General features: G+C 41.0%; 1 long non-coding RNA gene across 3 annotated transcripts in view; it reads left to right on the top strand.

The window, feature by feature from the left end:
• Gm39596 overlaps positions 1–19,865 on the top strand; it is a 99,135-nt gene that overhangs the window by 25,862 nt on the left and 53,408 nt on the right. For 2 of the 3 annotated variants that reach the window (XR_865190.2, XR_865191.1), the window contains exon 5: positions 283–437. The exons of the other annotated variant lie outside the window; for it this stretch is intronic. This is a non-coding gene — a long non-coding RNA (predicted gene, 39596). Of the gene's footprint in view, positions 1–282; positions 438–19,865 lie in introns of those variants that run through there. 3 annotated transcript variants of the gene reach the window in all.

The raw sequence follows: 19,865 nt of genomic DNA on the forward strand, positions 1-19,865 counted from the left end.
TTCTGTGCCCTTGTCTGGGGAACTCAAAACTCCTCTACCCTCTACCTGGTGAATTCCAGGTAACCTTGGTTAGATTACAGGCTCAGGCTCCTTTCTCCTGATAAGAACTAGTTCAGCAAGCACATGAGATTCCTGGAATGCCTCACCCCAAACTAATGAGGCATCTCAGTGATTGGCATCATCAAGGAATGACCTTTGCCTACCCTAGATATTCCTACTTCCTTCCCCCAAACTACATAACCCTTGATTCACCCCAAATAAAGGCAATTTGTCTCCCCAAAGCTGATCCTGAAATACGTCATCATTTTGAAACCCTGTGCGTTGACTGGGCCAGTGGCCAATGATCTCAGAGAGAAGGGAGATACACAGATATTAGCCATAAAGTACAGGATCACCATGCTACAAACCACAAGCACAGAAAGCCAAGTAACAAAGAGGACCCAAGGTAGGATGATTAAATCTCGCTAAGAAGGTGAAATAAATTAGACATTGGGGTTGGATAGAAAAAGGGGACTGGGTGGGGGATGAGTGGGCATGGGTACAAGGGAAGAGTATTGGGAAAGACAATTGGATTTGTGGGGTGGCATCTCTGTAATGAGCTAGAAAGCTAGGACAATGGAAACTTACAGGACTCTATGAGAATGACCCTAGCTAAGACTCCTAGTAGTGGGGGATATGGAACCTGAACCAGCCATTTCCTGTAACCAGGCAAGACTTCCAATGGGGGGGTTAGGACACCAACCCAGCCAAAGGACCTTAGACCCACAATTTGTCCTGTATACAAGATGTTCAAGGGTAAAAGATGGAGCAGAATTTGAGGGAAGGGCCAACGAATGACTGGCCCATCTTGAGACTCATACCATTGAGAAGAAGTCCACTCCTGACACTATTAATGATATTCTGCTATATTAGCAGACAAGAGCCTAGTTTAACTGTTGTCAGAGAAGCTTCACCCAGCAACTGATGAAAACTGATGCAGAGACCCACAGCAGAAAATTAAGTGGAGCTTGGGGAATCCTGTGGAAGAGGGGAAGAAAGGACTGAAGGAGCCAGGGAGTTAAGGACACCATAAGAAAACTCACAGTATCAGCTAACCTTGGTCCATTGGGGCTCATGGAGGATGAACTGTCAGAGAGCATTCATGGGACAGACCTAGGTCCTTTGCACATATGTAATAGTTATAGCTGGGTTTTCCTGTGGGACTCCTAAAGCAGGAACTGTCACTGACTACATTGATGCCTTTGGATCCCTTTCCCACTACTGGGCTGCCTTATCGGGCATCAATATATGAAGATGCATCTAGACTTACTACAACTTGATATGCCAAGGTTGGTTGATATCTATGGGAGAAGGGGAGGAAGAGTAGATGGGTAAAGGGAGGGGAGGAAAGTGGGAGGGACTGGAAGGACAGGAGGGAGGAGTAGCAGTGATCAGGATGTAAAATACATAAATAATTTAATAAAAGAGATTCATCTATAAGGTATTTTCTTAATTAGTGATTGATGGGAGCGGGACCAACCCATTGTGGGTGGGGACATTCCTGGGCTGGTGGTACTTGATTCTATGAGAAAGGAGGCTGAGCAGGTCTTAGAGAGCAACCCAGTAAGCAGCACCCCTGCATGGCCTCTGCATCAGGTCCTGCCTCTAGGTTCCTGCTCTGTTTGAGTTCCTGTCCTGACTTTCTTTGATAATGAACAACAATATGAAAGTGTAAGCCAAGTAAACTCTATTCTCCCCAACTTGGCTTTTGGTCATGGTGTTTTTGTAGCAGCAATAGAAACCTCAAGAAAGTTGGTACCAGCCTAGTTTTGTAGGAGCTTGGAAGATAATAATGTTGAGAACAGTACAGAAGATGGAGGCCGTGCTTGTGAAGTTTCAGAAGGAAGTTTAAAGATTCTCCCAGGGTCATTTTCTATTTTCAGTTAAGATTCAGTCATTCTAGCCAGCTGGGGGTGAATAATCAGGTGTGATTAACAAGAGACTGGCACCATTGAAATGAAACCTTTATGTTAATGGTCAGCTGGAGATAAGAAATTAGCAATGATAAGAAGAGCCCAGCATCAATGACTGAGGTCTAATCTTCTGCAGAGTGTTTCCTGAGATCACACAGAATCTGTGTTCCAGAAGCGACCAAGGTTGTTCTACCTCGTGCTGGCAGCTGAGCTTGGTAGTGTAATAGTCACCCAGGTAGTCCTGGTTTTTAAAAGCTTGAAGGGGTCATGGAAAGAAGCTGAGGCTTGGCACTGTGATGGGGCATTGGTGAAGCTGCAGCCTCAGCAGCACGTGAAAGCCCAGGATTGAAGGGGTTGTGCAAAGAAGTTGAGGTTTGTCTCCATGAAGAGAGACTCTGAGAGGCTATTGGTGAAAGTGCAGCCCAGTTGCAGAAGACCCCAACAGTTTTGAAGATGCCAGTATTATGAGATGACCACGAAGAACAGAAGCAGTGGAGTGGAGCCAGCTAGAGCCTAGTTGATGACAATCTGTGTGCTGCAGAGGGCAGAAGTGGAGAAGAGATCCAAGCTCCTTGGAGGATCCTGGAACATCATGAGTGAATCCCAGATAATTGGGCATTGAGTTATATTGTTGGAGTTTTGCTTGGTTCAGATATAACTGTGCCCTGGTTCTTCCCTTTTTTCAAGAAGCTATTTAATTTAATTTTGATTTTTACAAAAGCCTACAGTTGAAAGACTTTGAACTTTTAAAAACAATTTTCTTTTTGTAGAAATTCCTTCCTTCCTTCCTTCCTTCCTTCCTTCCTTCCTTCCTTCCTTTCCTTGGTTTTTCAAGACAGGGTTTCTCCGTGTAGCTTTGGATGTCCTAGAATTCACTCCCTAGACTGTAGACTCTGTAGATTGAGTTCAAGGTCAGATCTTGAACTCATAGAGATCTGCCTGCCTCTGCCTTGCTAGTGCTGGGATTAAAGCATCACTCAACTAGAGACTGGATACTTTAAAGAGACTGAAATTTTAATGTGTTTGAATTTGTAAAGACTGAAGGACTTTTAAAGTTATCTATGTTTTTTAATGTGAGATCTTGGGGATGAATAAGAAAGGAAAGGTGTGGCTCAATAGTGATGTGCTTGGATATCAAGTTAACACAGTGTCAGTTGTACTGGCTAGTCTTATGCCAGCCTGACGAACAAGAATTATCTGAAAGAAGGGCATCTTAATTAAGAAAATGCCTCCATAAGTTCTGACTGTAAGGCATGTTCTTAATTAATGATTGACTGGGGAGGCCCCAGTCTATTGTAGTTGGGCAGGTAGTACTGGGTTCTATAAGAAAGCAGGCAGAGCAAGCTATGGAAAGCGAGGCAGTAAACAGCACACACACACACACACACACACACACACACACACACACACACACATACACATACACACACACACACACACACACACACACACGGTCTCTGCTGTTTTCATAAGCTCCTGCCTCTAGGTTCCTGCCTGCTTGAGTTCCTGTCCTGACTTCATTCAATGACGAACAGCAATATGAAAGTATAAACCAAATAAACCCGTTCCTCCCCAACTGGCTTTTTTGGTCATGGCGTTTTTGATGCAGCAGTAGACACACTAACTAAGAAGGCCTGTAGATCTGTCGATTGATCTGTCTGTCTGTCTGTCTATCTGTCTGCCTGCCTGCCTGCTTGCCTGTCCGTCCGTCCATCCATCCATCCATCCATCCATCCATCCATCCATCCATCCATCCATCCATCCATCTATCTATCTATCTATCTATCTATCTATCTATCTATCTATCTATCTATCTATCTACCTATCTATCTATCTAGTTTTGGTAGTAGAGTGATACTAGCTTTATAGGAGTTTGGTAGTGCTGCTTTGGTTTCTTTCTCATTGTTGACATTATTTATTAATAGTTTAAGGACTGATGGTCCTCTTTGAGTGTCTATTAGAACTCTGTGAAATCATCTGGTCCTTCTTTTACGCTAGAAGGATTTTTATTTACAATTCAATCTCCTCAGTTGTTATGGATCTTTATCGATTTTTGACTTCTTGGTTTAATTTTAATACTTTGGCTGAATCTAGATATTTATTTCTATTAGGCTTTCTGACTTAATGAAGTACAGGTTCTTAAAATATTTTCTTATAGAATTGTGAATTTCTTTGGTGTCTGTTGTAATGTTTCTCTGTTCATTTCTGATTCTGTAATTTTAAGGTATCTCTTTCTTTGGTTACTTGGGGCAAATATCTGCTGATCTTATTTATGTTTTGAGGAAAAAACTGCTCTTAGATTCTTTGCATTGTTTCCTTTATTTCTACTTGATTAGTTTCTCTGATTTTTATTGTTTATTGATATAGCTGGGTTTGGATTTGGTTTGTTCTTGTTCTTTCAAACATTTGAGTTGCATCATTAAATCATTTTTGTGCTCTTTCTTATTTTTTATTGTGGCCACTAATATCTATTAATTTTCCCCACATACAGACTGCTTCCAATGTGTCCTAGAGAATTTGGTGTGTTTTCATTTTCATTTAGTTTCAGGAATTTAAAAAAATTGCTTGAATTTTTCTTTTGCATATTCATTTAGTAATGAGTGGTTAACCATTATGCATTTGTGTATTTAGTAAATGTTTGTTGTCAATTTTAAGTTTTGCTGCCCCATGGTCATATTGGATACAGGAAGTTATTCCTACACTTTTGAATTTGTAAAGATTTGTTTTGTGCACCAGGGTGTGGTATACTTTAGCAAAGCTTCTATGTGCTGTCTAATAGAATGTATACTTCTTAATGGTTGAGTAAAATATTCTGTAGTTATCCATTAAATTTATTTGACATATGATGTTATTAATTCTGATGTTTCTCTGTTTAGTTTTTGTCCAGATGATTCATGTACTAGAGAAATAGGGCATTGATGCTATTAGTGAATTGATTTTAATATGTGTACTTAAATCTAGTTGTACATTTTAAAATGATATTGGGTGCACCAGAATTTATTGCATATATGTTTACTAATGTCTTCTTTGTCAACTGTTCCTTTAATGGTAATGAAGTGTCCCCTTTTGAACTCTTTTCATTAGTTTTATTTTCAAGTTGATTAAATAAAATACAAGGATGGTGACTTCTGCTTGCTTCCTGGTTCCATTTGATTGGAACTTTTCTTCTAGAGTGATATCAGTTTTTAAAGCTGAGATGTATTTCATGCAGACAACAAGCAGATGGATTTTTGTTTCTTAGCCTGTGTTTTTTGATCAGAGAATTGAGGCCATTTATATTTAAAGTTATAATTGCTATGTGTGTGTTAATTTTGGTTGTTGATTTGAGGTACTGTTGTTTGTGTCCTCAGTGTTACTTTGTGTTTTAATAAGCATGGCTTCCTCGTGTTGTCCATGGTCTCTCTGCTATGTTCATTCCTCTCTTTAGTCAGGCATATTGCTTCCTGTGTTTTCTTTAATTTTTGTTGCTGGATATGCATTTTTTCAGGTTGTTTATTTTATGTATAGTTTTTTATTCTCTTTCAATTGTGGCAGATGATTTTTCTGGGCATATTAGGCTAGACTGGCCATCACAGTTTTTTAGGACATGGAACGTATTGCTCATCTCCTCTGGCTTTCAAAGTTTCCATTGAGAAATTACCCATTATTTTAATATGTTTTCCTTTATATGGGACTTGCATTTTTTACTCTTGGAACTTTCAATATACTTAGTTATGTATACTTAGTGTTTTAACTATGATAGGCCATGAGGATTTTGTTTTCTCCTCCAGTCTATTTGGTGTTTTGTGTTTTGCTTCTTGTATCTTTTTGAATGTGTGTTTTCCTAGTCTGAGGAAGTTTTCTTCTATGATCTTATTGAAGATCTGATCTCCGCCATTGACCTGGGATTCTTCTCCATCACCTATTCTTATAAGTCAAAGGGTTGGTTTTTCTATAGTGTCCCATATTTCCTGTGATTTAATTTTTTTCCATATTCATTGTTTATTTGGTCTAGATTCTCTACTTTATCTTCATGCAAGACTTCTCTAGTTACTGGGCTTTTCAATTCCATCTTCTTTTCATCATGAGTTCTCTTCAGTGTCTTTTCTCCTGATTAAATTTCATTCTTAATCCAGGTTTACCTTTGCCATTTCCATCGGCCTTAAATTTATATTTTCTTGGGCATCACTCAGATGGGGTTTTTGTTGTTGGTGGTGGTGGTGATTGTTTTCTGTTCTGTTTTGTATTGTTTTTGTTTGTTTCATTTTTTCCTTATGTTCCTTGTACTTAATTTCATTGAGCTGTTTCTTTGTTTCTTTTTTAAACTCTTAGAATTCTTCCATGAAGTTTAAGGTTGTTCTTTTAAATTCTGTGTCCTGGAGTTCATCTAGGTAACATTAATTGGTAAACATTTCTACAGAAATAATAGGTTTTGGAGAGAAGATACTGGTTTGATTTTTTTTTTCATATTGTTTCTATTTTGGTAAAGAAACCTGGGCAAGTGGACTTCCTTTCTTAGTATAAGTCTGATGTGGAAAGCTTAGGTTGATGCAGAAAAGAGAAGATGCAGGCAGGTTGGGCCTAGAAGTTGGAAATGGCTTGAGCAGAACAAAATCAGGTGGAAAGAGGGGACTATGCTATTGGAAAGGATGTGACTTCTGGTCAAAGACTAGAGTATGGGGGTAGATCTAGCTGGGTGGAAAGGCTTAGTGTAATGTAAGAAGGGCCTGTTGTTTAGAGATAGTTAAGAGAGTCCTAGAAGAAGATTAGAAATTGATTATGGTGCAGTCAGGGGAAGCCAGTCTAGGCTTGGGCAGTGATGTGAGTGAGACCCAGGTTAGATCTGTCATGTTGAGAAGAAGGCATGCATGAGAATGTCAGGGAGAATCAGTTAGACCCTGCAGAAGGAAGTGGGAATCTGGGTGACCATGTGGAGCATAGAGGGACCTATGAGCGGTTGCAGGTACTGTGGGTCCTAGTGTAAGGCAAGAAGTTGGCTACAATGCAGGCTGGGATGGTCACACTATGATGGGGCACTGGATGTGGGATGAGACCCAGGGTAGATCAAACAGGTTGGGAGAGTGCATGAATAGGGAGGTTAGGCAGACCTGCCAGGATAGACCCTGGAAAAGGAGTTTGAGGTCTGGTTGGGAGGAAAGGTTAGATGCTAGTCCCTGACTGTTTTGATTATGTTTCTCTTTCTATTTAGTTTGGAATATGAGCACAGGTTACTTGTGTATAAACTCCTGTTTACAACCAAGATGACAGTTTTCATGAGAAACCAGATTTCTGCAGTGATCCATAGCTGGGTGTGGAGATGGCAGCATGGCTCTCAATAAGTGGAGGTGTCAAAAAATTCTGACATGTACACTTTAATGGAGTGAATCACACAGTGCATGATCTATGTAAATGAGTGTATAAAAGTAGGAAGACAGGTTGAATTAGTTATCCTGCTGAAACTTTTAACTGTTGTGCTCAGTGATGGCAGCCATTGCTTAGAGAAGATCCCCAGCTCCCGCATTTTACAGATGAGAAAACTGACCCTTCAGTTAAGCCCTTGTTTCAGATCACAGAAGCATATAAATGGCTGGTACAGAATTTCAAGGAAGGCAATGTGGGAGCAAAGTCTTATGGCCAACCATGAACTCTCTTAGCTGAGATGTCTTATTTCTAGTTAACCATTTTCACTCAATTTTAAAATCCTACATCCTGCTTTTTTGTACTAATGTAGGAAAATGTAAATGGAGGCTAAAGCTGCTTAAGCTGCATAAATGGCCCTATAAAGTTGGCCATACTGACAAAAAACCAGAACAAGTCATGGAGCCTGTTCAGGTTGACAGCTCAGCTCTCGTGTGTGTGAGTGGTTTTCCCTGTATGGACACATTTTTTTAAAGAGAATTTATGTCTATGAACGTCTTCCTTAGAAGACTTAGAATGGGTAGTTTAAAACGGTGATTTGGGCTGCATTGAATTAAGGCAGGGGCATGAGGCTCTATTTTCCTTTTGTAAAAAACTCTTGCCATCTGGTTCTCAGTCCCTTTGACATAGTTTTCAGGCTATGAAATCCTGTACATCTTTATGAAGCTCGAGATTGACCTTGAAGAGGGAAAAGTCTTATTTTATTATGCTGACACCACACATCATAACTCTTACTTTGCTCAGAGATCTCATTCAATGTCATCACCAAGATGTGCAACAAGAGCTACGTCATGTTTATGGCTTGGGTATTCCTTTTATTTCCAGTTACAGTTTTCCCATAAAATCTCTATTGAAAAGAATATCCATGCAGTCATTGAATGTTATTGCTTGGAACAGAAATGTTAAAACAATTTGCTTATTTAGGATCTTGAGTTTTTCCAACGTTTTAAGTGTCTCAGTCCCTTAAGAAATAGCTTTATAGCCAGAGCAGTAGTAACATAAATCTGTGGCTTTCCTTGCTGTATATTTTATGGCGTTTTGTTACTGCCATAATATATTTTGTATCTCTTTCCTTGTATTAGAGTACAATGAGTAAATAATTCCATTTTGAATCTTCTCTCTCGGATATATTTCAGCTATGATTGACAGTCTCTTGAGGTTCCTCTTTTAAATTTTCTCCTAAAGGACCAAGAATGGTCAAAGACAGTCTGTGCACTATGCAAAGACCCCAAAGACACTTGTATGCACATCTCTAAAATAAGATGCAAGTTGTTCTATTTTCTGTATCTTTATGTGCAAGGTCTTTGTGTTGGGCAGAGGTCAGTTTAATCTTTATCACTGGCTGAAAGACTGAAATACTGCCCTAGGATGCCGTGATGAGGAGAACCTGTGGGTCCATTGAGAGCCCTTGGAAGTCAAGCCAGGGAAACAAGTTCCCATGGAACAGGAGCAGTGAGTAAGGGAGATGACTGAGGTCAAAGTGCTGGGGGAGGGAAAGACAGACTAGCAGGGTAGGGACAGAGGGAAGAGGGACTTGGGTGTTTTCCACAAAGGAGGCTGAGATAACTATGGCTGGGTGTGTAAAATCTGGCGTGGTGAAATGAGCATGGCTTTGGCAATGGATTAGGTTCACATCCTTAAGAGCAGGTTTTGAATACATGAGTTAACATCTGTGTCTGAGCTTTTCACCATTTAAATGAGTTTCATTCCATGCCATTACAGTAACTGTCCCCTTCTTGTCACAAATGCTTTCTATAGTATTCCTGCTTGATCCACAGTACAATCCAATAAGGAATTAACCGATATACTCATTGTTTTAAAACATTGTCTTACTTTCTATTCCTGGCTGACTGGATAGTTGCTTTGTAAACTAGATTGGCCTTGAATTCACAGAAGTCTGCCTGCCTCTGCCTTCAGCTATTCTCATTTTCATGGATAGTGAAGCAAAGCTCAGAAAAGAATAATTTTCTCAAGGTTCTTTCCTATGGCTGGAAAGTAATTGAGCCAGGATTTTAAACCATGTTGTCAAATTCCAGATCCCTCAGTGAATGAACTGATATGCTTATCATTAAAGGAAACCTAGGACGTAGCATCTTGTTATTTTAATTTATTATTTATTCTGGGGAAGAGGTCTTGGAAATTGGATTTGGATCCATGTCACTCACTAGGCTATGCAACAGTGGTCTATTTTGGTATGTGTTGTGGCTTGGAGACAGTGGCTTGGAGTTTATGAGAAATATCAGTTCTCAATCCCCACCCTAGACTTGCCTCCCCATAATAGAATCCATCCTCCAACAAGATCCAAATGGGTTTGGTCTGCTCATTATAGAATGGGAAAATAGTCCTATTTCCCATGCTTGACTGGTGATTTGAGAGTCAGATGTACTACATGTGTTTTCCTGGTTAATGAAGTACAAGCTGGTGTTCTTGGGCATCATGTGGAGAGCTTTGCTTTCCATCTATTGCACAGAGTTCTTATGCTGTTTCTTGGTACCCAATGTTTCCTGCTGAACCTTTCTTTCCTGAAACATGTACTACTGTGGGATTTTTGTCTTGCCTCTACAACATCTCAGTTTTATAGGAGGTATAGATTTGACTCTGATGTAAATAAAATCTATGACTTTGAGAAATTAAGTTTTATTGGTGTCAATTTTATTTTGTTATAATTATTAACACATATTGATTGTATGAATTCGTGGGTTCCACTGTAGAATTTGCATGCATGAGTCTCTCACATCCCGATCTCATCCACATTATCCTTTGCCTTCCTTGCCTTACCTCTCAATTCCCAGGTCTCCCTAGTATATCTAATGTCCTCCCACACTTTCAGATCCCTCACTGTCTTTTTTTCTCTTCCTTTCCGCTACCTTCTTCTTTTATCGTTTCATTTTACAGATGTGAGATAAAACACAAGATACTTGTTTTAGTTTGCTCAATATGTTATCTTCAAGTTCTATCCATTTTCTTATAAAAAACATTATTTCATTACTCTTATGACTTAATAATACTTGATTGTATATACATACTATATTTTCTTCTGTTGATAAATACCTAAGCTTATTCTACATCGTAGTCCCAATAAATAATGATGCAATTAACTTTGTAGTACTTCTTTTATATGCTAGCTCATATCCTTTACACATGTATTCAGGAGTGGTATATCTGGAACATATGTTAGTTTTATGTATTTTTGTTTTTTGAGAAACTCCCATAACTGATTTCCAAAGTTGTAGCACAAACTTGTATCAATGGTATATAAAGATGTATCTTCTCCACATGGTCAGGACCAGCATTTGTTATTTCATTACTTTTGTGAATTTTTTAGTCTAGTGTGAAATGGGAGCCACAGTGTGGTTCTGATTGGTAGTTTCCTGATATCTAATAATGTTGCACAACTCTTTATTTGCTTATTGGCCCTTCAACTCTTTTGGAAGGGTGTTCAGAACATTTGCCCATACTTTTATTGCCATTTAACTTATTATTTATTCTTTTACTAATTCTTTTGAAAATTCTTTACAATTAACCATCTGTTGGGTCAATATCTGTCAAGATTGTCTGACTATCAGCAGATCATAGCAAGGATGAAAACGCATCTTCACCGGACTTTAAGCCAAGGTGTTGTCTGCTCTGCTTTGCCTAGGGTACCAACAAGAGAAGGAAAACATTGGAAGGAAAAAAGTGTACTGGGTTTTGTTCTTTCTGCTGCTAAACTTTTAAACACTGTAATCCTTTCAAATATATTTCACAATATTGTTTGCTCTCCTCTAATGACAAAAATATTCTCTTGAAGAATAGAATCTCTCATTGAAAAATGAATTTAGATATGTTCTAGTTTCCTTTGTGTTGCTGTGACCATGACAAAAGCAACTTAGGGGAAGAGAATTTTCTTGCTTTATCCTTCCAGATTATGGCTCATCATTGAGAAAATGCAGGAACTCAAAGCAGGTCTGCTCCATATTTCATGCAACATTACCTCCAGCCAGAGAACACATTCACAGCAAAAGAAGTACAGCAGGAATCACAAGGAATGCTACTGGGCAGCTCCCTGCCAGACTTATGCTCAGCTTCTTACAAAGCTCAGGACCACCTACCAAGGACACTGCCCACAGTAGGGTGAAGCTTCTTTGTAGCCTCCCCCAGCCTGAAGCTGGCTGGTACAGACCTTGTCACCACTGAGGTAGGGCCACCTGCAGTGCAGCTTTCCCACTTGGCTGGCTTCTTTTGAAGTGTCAACTGCCCTGAGATTCTGCTACCTGCTGAGAGGCTGAACCTGTCTTCCTGAGACATTCCTGAATAAGCAACAGCCTGGCGATCAAGTGATGACAGCAGGCAACAAAGCACCAAGGATGGACTGGCGGGGAGGGGGGGGGATGGGCCTTCCCCCTTTATAAGCACAGTCTCTTAGTAAACTCTTAAACAGTAAATTCTTAAAAACTTAGTAAACTCTTAAAAACTTAGTAAACTTAGTAAACAGGCCTTGATCAGAGAAAAATTTGTCTTGGCCTCATCATTCTTTTCTCACCATCTAGTTTCTCTTTCAGCCCCAGCCTGCCTTCCAGTAATACCAAGTTCATGTAAGCTGTGGGGCCGGCCTCCTACTACACTTCTTCAGTCAATTAATTGGCATGGCAATCTCCATAGACATGCCCACAAGCCAATCTTATTTGGTCAGTTCTTTAATTGAGATTCTCTTTTCTAGTTGACTCTTGACTGTGTCACATTGACAGTTGAAGCTAATTACAAGATCTAAACTCATGACAGAAAATAATCAAACTCAGGGATGAAATCAACCAAGTGGAAACAAAAAGAACTATACAAAGAATCAACCAAAACAGGAGCTGGTTTTTGAGAAAATAAACAAGATAGATAAACCCTTAGCCAGACTAACTAGAGGGTACGGGGACAGTATCCTAATTAACAAAATCAGAAGTTGAAAGTATAACAAAGTAAAAACAGAATTCTAGGCCTTTAGGCCCAGGCTTGGGAATGAGGCCTTTGTAAAAGTATGCTAATCATAAAACAGATAGCGACATTCCTCTACCCACCCGCTTCCTGGGTTCAAAGAGTGCTCATTCAAAGAAAGTCACCCATTGCCAGAACCCGCTATGCAAATATGCGTTTGTTAGGGGCTCTTAGAAACTGTTTCGAGAAATAACCCTCACAATTACCAGGTATTCCTCCTGACTCTTGTAACTTTGCACTTCCTTGTGACTCTTAACTGGTATTTTTGGTATTTTCCAACAACGCCCTTCCCACCTTCTTGAGTTGTGGTTTCTTCCTTTAAATACCCCCTTACTCAGCTACTTGGGGCGCCACGGTCCTCTACCCCTGCGTGGTGTATGACCATGGGCCCGAGAGCGCTCTTAAATAAAAATCCTCTTGCAGTTTGCAGCAAGACCGTTTCTTGTGGGTGATTTTGGGGTGTCGCCTCTCCTGAGTCAGAACGTGGGGGAGTCCTCACGTTGTGGGTCTTTCATTGTGAAAAGGGAGGCATAACAACAGAACCTGAGGAAATCCAAAACATCATCAGATCCTACTACAAAAAGCTATACTCAACAAAATTGGAAAATGTGAATGAAATGGACAATTTCCTAGACAGATATCAGGAACCAAAGTTAAATCAGGATCAGAATAATGATCTAAACAGTCCCATACCCCCTAAAAAAATAGAAGCAGTCAATAATAGTCTCCCTACCAAAAGAAAGCCCAGGACCAGGTGGGTTTACTGTGACCTTCAAAGAAGACCTAATTCCAATTCTCCTCAAACTATTCCACGAAATAGAAACAGAAGGCACTCTACCAAATTCATTCTATGAAGCCACAATTACTCTGATACCTAAACCACATAAAGACCCAGAAAAGAAAGAGAACTTCAGAACAATTTCCCTTATGAATATCGATGCAAAAATACTCAATAAAATTCTTGAAAACTGAATCCAAGAACACATTAAAACAATGATCCATCATGATAAAGTAGGCTTCATCCCAGGGATTTGGGATGGTTTAATATATGTAAATCCATCAACCATCAACGTAATCCACTATATAAACAAACTGAAAGACAAAAACCACATGATCATCTCATTAGATGCTGAGAAAGCATTTAACAATATCCAACACCCATTCATGATAAAAGTCTTGGAAAGATCAGGAATTCAAGGCCCATCCCTAAACACAATAACAGCAATATACAGCAAACCAGTAGCCAACATCAAACTAAATGGAGTGAAACTTGAAGCAATTCCACTAAAATCAGGGACTATACAAGGCTGCCCACTTTCTCCCTACTTATTCAATATAGTACTCAAAGTCCTAGTCAGAGCAATTCGACAACAAAAGGAGATCAAGTGGATACAAATTGGAAAGGAAGAAGTCAAAATATCACTATTTGCAGATGATATGATAGTATATATAAGTGACCCTAAAAATTCCACCAGAGAATTCCTAAACCTGATAAACAGCTTCAATGAAGTAGCTGGATATAAAATTAACTCAAACAAATGAGTGGCCTTTCTCTACACAAAAGATAAACAGGCTGAGAAAGAAATTAGAGAAACAACACCCTTCATAATAGTCACAAAAAATATACAATACCTTGGTGTGACTCTAACTGAGGAAGTGAAAGATCTGTATGATAAGAACTTCAAGTCTCTAAAGAAAGAAATCAAAGAAGATCTCAGAATATGGAAAGATCTCCCATGCTCATGGATTGGCATGATTAATATAGTCAAGATGGCTATCCTGCGGAAAGTAATCTATAGACTCAATGAAATCCCCATCAAAATTACAACTCAATTCTTCACCGAGTTAGAAAGGGCAATTTACAAATTCATCTGGAATAACAAAAAACCTAGGATAGCCAAAACTATTCTCAACAATAAAAGAACCTTTGGTAGAACCACCATCCCTGGCCTCAAGCTTTACTACAGAGTAATTGTGATAAAAACTGCATGGTACTGGTACAGCAACAGAGAGGTAGATCAATGGAATAGAATTGAGGACCCAGAAATAAACTCACATACCTCGGTCACTTGATCTTTGCCAAAGGAGCTAAACCATGCCGTGGAAAAAAGACAGCATTTTCAACAAATGGTTCTGGCACAACTGGCAGAAATCATGTAGAAGAATATGAATTGATCCATCCTTATCTCCTTGTAAAAAGCTCAAGTCTAAATAGATCAAGGAACTCCACATAAAAACAGAGACACTGAAAGTTATAGAGGGGAAAGTGGGGAAAAGCCTCAAAATATGCACACAGGGGAAAAATTCCTGAATAAGACAGCAATGGCTTGTTCTGTAAGATCGAGAATCAACAAATGGGACCTCATAAAATTGCAAAGCTTCTGTGTACTGGCTAATTTTGTGTCAACTTGACACAGCTGGAGTTATCACAGAGAAAGGAGCTTCTGTTGAGGAAATGCCTCCATGAGATCTAACTGTAAGGCATTTTCTCAATTAGTGATCAAGGGGGAAAGGCCCCTTGTGGGTGAGACCATCTCTGGGCTGGTAGTCTTGGGTTCTATAAGAGAGCAGGCTGAGCAAGCCAGGTGAAGCAACCAGTAAAGAACATCCCTCCATGGCCTCTGCGTCAGCTCCTGCTTTCTGACCTGTTTGAGTTCCAGTCCTGCATCCTTTGGTGATCAACAGCAGTATGGAAATGTAAGCCGAATAAACCCCTTCCTCCCCAACTTGCTTCTTGGTCATGATGTTTGTGCAGGAATAGAAACCCTGACTAAGACAAATTGGTACCAGCAGAGTAGGGTATTCCTGTGACAATCTGACCATGTTTTGGGGAGGACTGTGGAAGGACTTTGGAACTTTGGGCTTGAAGATCCATCCGTTGTTAAGAGCTCTGTCGGATGTCGTGTAGGAGCTTGGAAGATAATGTTGAGAACACCGCAGAAGATGGAGCTCTGGTTTGTGAAATTTCAGAGGGAAAATTAAAGACTCTTTTCAGGGCCATTGCTGTTTTGATTGTGAAGATTCTGTAGTTCTGGTTAGCTGGGGCTGAAGAATCAGCTGTGATTAACAAGATACCAGAACTACCAAAGCAAAAACTTTGCATTACTGGGACTATTGATGCTGGTTAGCTGGAGCTAAGAAATTAGTGGTGATTAAGAAGAGACCAGCATCATTGAGGTGACATCTTCTGGGAAGTGTTTTCTGAAAGCACAAAGAGGCTGTGTTCCAGAGATGGTCAAGGTTGTACTCCTGCTGCAGCAGGACTTGGTAATATGTAAGGGTCACCCAGGTGGTACTGGTTTTGAAGGCATGAAGGGGTCACGCAAAGCAGCTGAGGCTCGGTACTGTGAGAGGCCATGGAAGACCATTGGTGAAGGTGCAGCCTCAGTTGCAATTGAAGGCCCAGGACTGAAGGGGTCATGCAGTGTTTTGGAGATGCCAGTACCATGAGATGACCACCAAGAGCAGCAGCAGCAGTGGAGTACAGGCATCTGGAGCCTAGAGGATGATGCATGTGCTACAAAGGGCATGGCTGGAGAAGTGACCCAAGCCCATGGAGGAGCCCAGAAGATCGTGAGTTAGATCCCAGACATTGGACAGTTGGAGATTGACTTTTGCTTTTGATTGTGACTGTGCCCTGATATTTTCCCTCTTGAAGGAAGAAACTGTTTTAGTGGAGCCCACATCTAAGAGACTTTTAATTGTAAAAAGACTTTGGATTTTAAAAAAGATGGATATTTTAAAGAGATTGAAATTTTAAGAATATGTAAAGGCTGTGGGACTTTTAAAGTTATTTAGATCTTGGGGATGAATAAGATTGTAAGGGTTGAGGCTTACTAGTGATGTTTTTGTGTGTCAAGTTGACAAGGGGTCAATTGTACTGGCTAATTTTGTGTCAACTTGACACAGCTGGAGTTATCACAGAGAAAGGAGCTTCTGTTGAGGAAATGCCTCCATGAGATCCAACTGTAAGGCATTTTCTCAATTAGTGATCAAGGGGGAAAGGCCCCTTGTGGGTGAGACCATCTCTGGGCTGGTAGTCTTGGGTTCTATAAGAGAGCAGGCTGAGCAAGCCAGGTGCAGCAAGCCAGTAAAGAACATCCCTCCATGGCCTCTGCGTCAGCTCCTGCTTTCTGACCTGTTTGAGTTCCAGTCCTGCATCCTTTGGTGATCAACAGCAGTATGGAAATGTAAGCCGAATAAACCCCTTCCTCCCCAACTTGCTTCTTGGTCATGATGTTTGTGCAGGAATAGAAACCCTGACTAAGACACTTCTGTAAGGCAAAAGACACTGTCAATAAGACAAAAAGACCACCAAAAGATTGGAAAAGGATCTTTACCTATCCTAAATCAGATAGGGGACTAATATCCAATATATATAAAGAACTCAAGAAGGTGGACTCCAGAAAATCAAATAACCCCATTTAAAAATGGGGCTCAGGAGAACTTAGGAAATTAGTCTGAACGGGTTAGAGGGTGTGCCAGAGAACCGGACAGCTTCTGGGACGGGCAGAAGCACAGAGCCGCTGAGGCAGCACCCTTGGCGGGCCACAGACAGCCGGCCACCGTCCGGACCAGAGGACAGGTGTCCCCCTGGCTTGGGAGGCGGCCTCAGCCTCAGCAGCAGCGGTTGCCATCTGGCTTCCGGGACTCCGCGGGACCTAGGAAATTAGTCTGAACAGGTTAGAGGGTGCGCCAGAGAACCGGACAGCTTCTGGGACGGGCGGAAGCACAGAGCCGCTGAGGCAGCACCCTTGGCGGGCTGCAGATAGCCAGCCACCATCCCGACCAGAGGACAGGTGTCCGCCTGGCTTGGGAGGCGGCCTCAGCCTCAGCAGCAGCGGTTGCCATCTTGGTTCCGGGACTCAGCAGAACTTAGGAAATTAGTCTGAACAGGTTAGAGGGTGCGCCAGAGAACCGGACAGCTTCTGGGACGGGCAGAAGCACAGAGCCGCTGAGGCAGCACCCTTGGCAGGCCGCAGACAGCCGGCCACTGTCCAGACCAGAGGACAGGTGTCCGCCTGGCTTGGGAGGCGGCCTCAGCCTCAGCAGCAGCGGTCGCCACCTGGGTTCCGGGACTCCGCGGGACCTAGGAAATTAGTCTGAACAGGTTAGAGGGTGCGCCAGAGAACCGGACAGCTTCTGGGACAGGCAGAAGCACAGAGCCGCTGAGGCAGTACCCTTTGCAGGCTGCAGACAGCCGGCCACCGTCCAGACCAGAGGACAGGTGTCTGCCTGGCTCGGGAGGCGGCCTCAGCCTCAGGAGCAGCGGTCGCCATCTCGGTTCCAGGACTCCCTGGAACTTAGGAATTTAGTCTGCACAGGTGAGAGTCTGCACCACAGAAGCTGACAGCTTCTGGGAACTGCCAAAGCAACACAGCTTCTGAGAGAGGCCCTGTTTTGGGCCTTCTTCTTCGACCAGGAGGAGGTCCAAAAACAAGATATCTGCGCACCTTCCCTGCAAGAGAGCTTGCCAGCAGAGAGTGCTCTGAGCACTGAAACTCAGAGGAGAGAATCTGTCTCCCAGGTCTGCTGAGAGACGGTAACAGAATCACCAGAAGAACAATCTCTAAACAGAGTCAACTATAACTACTAACTCCAGAGATTACCAGATGGCGAAAGGTAAACGTAGGAATCCTACTAACAGGAACCAAGACCACTCACCATCATCAGAACCCAGCACTCCCACTTCGCCCAGTCCAGGGCACCCCAACACACCCGAAAACCTAGACCTAGATTTAAAAGCATATCTCATGATGATGGTAGAGGACATCAAGAAGGACTTTAATAAATCACTTAAAGAAATACAGGAGAACACTGCTAAAGAGTTACAAGTCCTTAAAGAAAAATAGGAAAACACAATCAAACAGGTAGAAGTCCTTACAGAAAAAGAGGAAAAAACATACAAACAGGTGATGGAAATGAACAAAACCATACTAGACCTAAAAAGGGAAGTAGAAACAATAAAGAAAACTCAAAGTGAGGCAACACTGGAGATAGAAACCCTAGGAAAGAAATCTGGAACCATAGATTTGAGCATCAGCAACAGAATACAAGAGATGGAAGAGAGAATCTCAGGTGCAGAAGATTCCATAGAGAACATCGGCACAACAATCAAAGAAAATGGAAAATGCAAAAAGATCCTAACTCAAAATATCCAGGAAATCCAGGACACAATGAGAAGACCAAACCTAAGGATAATAGGAGTGGATGAGAATGAAGATTTTCAACTCAAAGGACCAGCAAACATCTTCAACAAAATTATTGAAGAAAACTTCCCAAATATAAAGAAAGAGATGTCCATGAACATACAAGAAGCCTACAGAACTACAAATAGACTGGACCAGAAAAGAAATTCCTCCCGACACATAATAATCAGAACAACAAATGCACTAAATAAAGATAGAATACTAAAAGCAGTACGGGAAAAAGGTCAAGTAACATACAAAGGCAAGCCTATCAGAATTACACCAGATTTTTCACCAGAGACTATGAAAGCCAGAAGAGCCTGGACAGATGTTATACAGACACTAAGAGAACACAAATTCCAGCCCAGGCTACTATACCCAGCCAAACTCTCAATTACCATAGATGGAGAAACCAAAGTATTCCACGACAAAACCAAATTCACACATTATCTCTCCACGAATCCAGCCCTTCAAAGGTTAATACCAGAAAAAAACCAATACAAGAACGGGAACAATGCCCTAGAAAAAACAAGAAGGTAATCCCTCAACAAACCTAAAAGAAGACAGCCACAAGAACAGAATGCCAACTTTAACAACAAAAATAACAGGAAGCAACAATTACTTTTCCTTAATATTTCTTAACATCAATGGTCTCAACTCCCCAATAAAAAGACATAGACTAACAAACTGGCTACACAAACAAGACCCAACATTTTGCTGTTTACAGGAGACACATCTCAGAGAAAAAGATAGACACTACCTCAGAATAAAAGGCTGGAAAACAATTTTCCAAGCAAATGGTATGAAGAAACAAGCTGGAGTAGCCATCCTAATATCTGATAAGATTGACTTCCAACCCAAACTCATCAAAAAAGACAAGGAGGGGCACTTCATTCTCATCAAAGGTAAAATCCTCCAAGAGGAACTCTCAATTCTGAATATCTATGCTCCAAATACAAGGGCAGCCACATTCATTAAAGAAACTTTAGTAAAGCTCAAAGTACACATTGCACCTCACACAATAATAGTGGGAGACTTCAACACAGTACTTTCACCAATGGACAGATCATGGAAACAGAAACTAAACAGGGACACACTGAAACTAACAGAAGTGATGAAACAAGTGGATCTGACAGATATCTACAGAACATTTTATCCTAAAACAAAAGGATATACCTTCTTCTCAGCACCTCATGGTACCTTCTCCAAAATTGACCACATAATAGGTCACAAAACAGGCCTCAACAGATTCAAAAATATTGAAATTTTCCCATGTATCCTATCAGATCACCATGCACTAAGGCTGATCTTCAATAACAAAAAAAATAACAGAAAGCCAACACTCACGTGGAAACTGAACAACACT

Source organism: Mus musculus, chromosome 1 (assembly GCF_000001635.26).
Source record: "Mus musculus strain C57BL/6J chromosome 1, GRCm38.p6 C57BL/6J".
NCBI classification, from domain to species: domain Eukaryota; kingdom Metazoa; phylum Chordata; class Mammalia; order Rodentia; family Muridae; genus Mus; species Mus musculus.